This window comes from Austrofundulus limnaeus, unplaced genomic scaffold, assembly GCF_001266775.1.
Source record: "Austrofundulus limnaeus strain Quisiro unplaced genomic scaffold, Austrofundulus_limnaeus-1.0 Scaffold733, whole genome shotgun sequence".
Classification (NCBI taxonomy): Eukaryota; Metazoa; Chordata; class Actinopteri; order Cyprinodontiformes; family Rivulidae; genus Austrofundulus; species Austrofundulus limnaeus.
In genome coordinates, this window is record NW_013953135.1 from 78,326 (window position 1) to 79,631 (window position 1,306).

The window sequence follows — 1,306 nt, forward strand, 5'->3', positions numbered from 1 at the left end:
GCTGTGTAGCGTTCACACAGGGGTCTGATGCAGGTCACATTTAAAATGTAATGTGAACGTTCACACAAAAAGATCGGATTTTTTCAAAAAATCGCAACTGAGCATTAAGACCTGCAGTGTGAACGTAGCCAAAGCTTGAACAGTCAACTCCTGGTTATATGGTTGTGAGACGTTCATTTTCGCACACATCTTTCATAGTTCATGAGACATGGTGGAAAGCTCCTAGGAAACCTCTCCTGCTGCTGTACACATCAACGCACAGGTTTCCTCCTGCTGGAGACTCCACTCTGATATCCACTGTTTGATTACAAAAACGTCACACAGAGAGTGTCACACTTTTCAGCAGACATTCTCCTCGGTGCACATCTGTGCTCTCTCCACCCAAGAGCTTTTGGCAGTGTCTGAAAAAGTCACATAGACGGACGTACTTTCTGAATGCCTCGGACAACCGCTCCTCTAAATTCTCCATGTTGTTTGGCTGAACAGCTGACTTCAGGTCATTGAAGCAAAATGACACCATTGTTGTCTCTCTGTGCTTTTCAGCCTGAACAAACACACCCACAAACTTCTGACCAATCACGCAAAACTTGGCGCCTTTGCCTGAGAAGAAGTTTGGCCCGGGCCTTGTGTTGAGACACGACAACGAAAGCCGATTTTGCGACTTCAGATGGATAAGCCCATCCAGGCTCTTTCTTTCATTGAAGATCTTATTTTAACATGAATTCCAAACAGAAATATTCTCTTTCAGACTGCAGGTTTACTTGGGGTTTCTAGAGTCTCTAAAAGTCTAACGAAAGGGAGAACATTCAGTTGTCAGGCTCCTCTCTGTTCGTGAAGCTGACACCCTGTCCACTTTTAAGACAAGATAAACAAATATAAGCTTTTTAATAAATCCTATAGTTAGGCTTGGGTTTCCTGGGTTATCCCTCAGTTTTGCTGCTATAGGTTTAACCTGCTGGAGGACAAACTGACATTTCCTCTCTCTGCCACTGTCTTTACTCTATCTCTACTCTCCACATCTACAGTTTATACTGTATTATTCTTGGTAATAACGAGTTTTTCTTTGTGTTTTGTCCCATAGAAACTACACACTGGAACCAATCCTTCTGTCTTTGCTGTCCTTTCAAACAACAGCTGACTGAGTCAGAGGGTTGCTTGTCTTGATTCTGGTTCTGCTGGAGATTTCTTCCCTTTTAAAGGAAAATGTTTCTTTGGCTGTATTACCTTTAAGTAATTGTCATTTCTTAATGTACGGCATGCAAAAGCACTGTTTTATAAAAGAAATTAATCCAATGAATCTGGATTT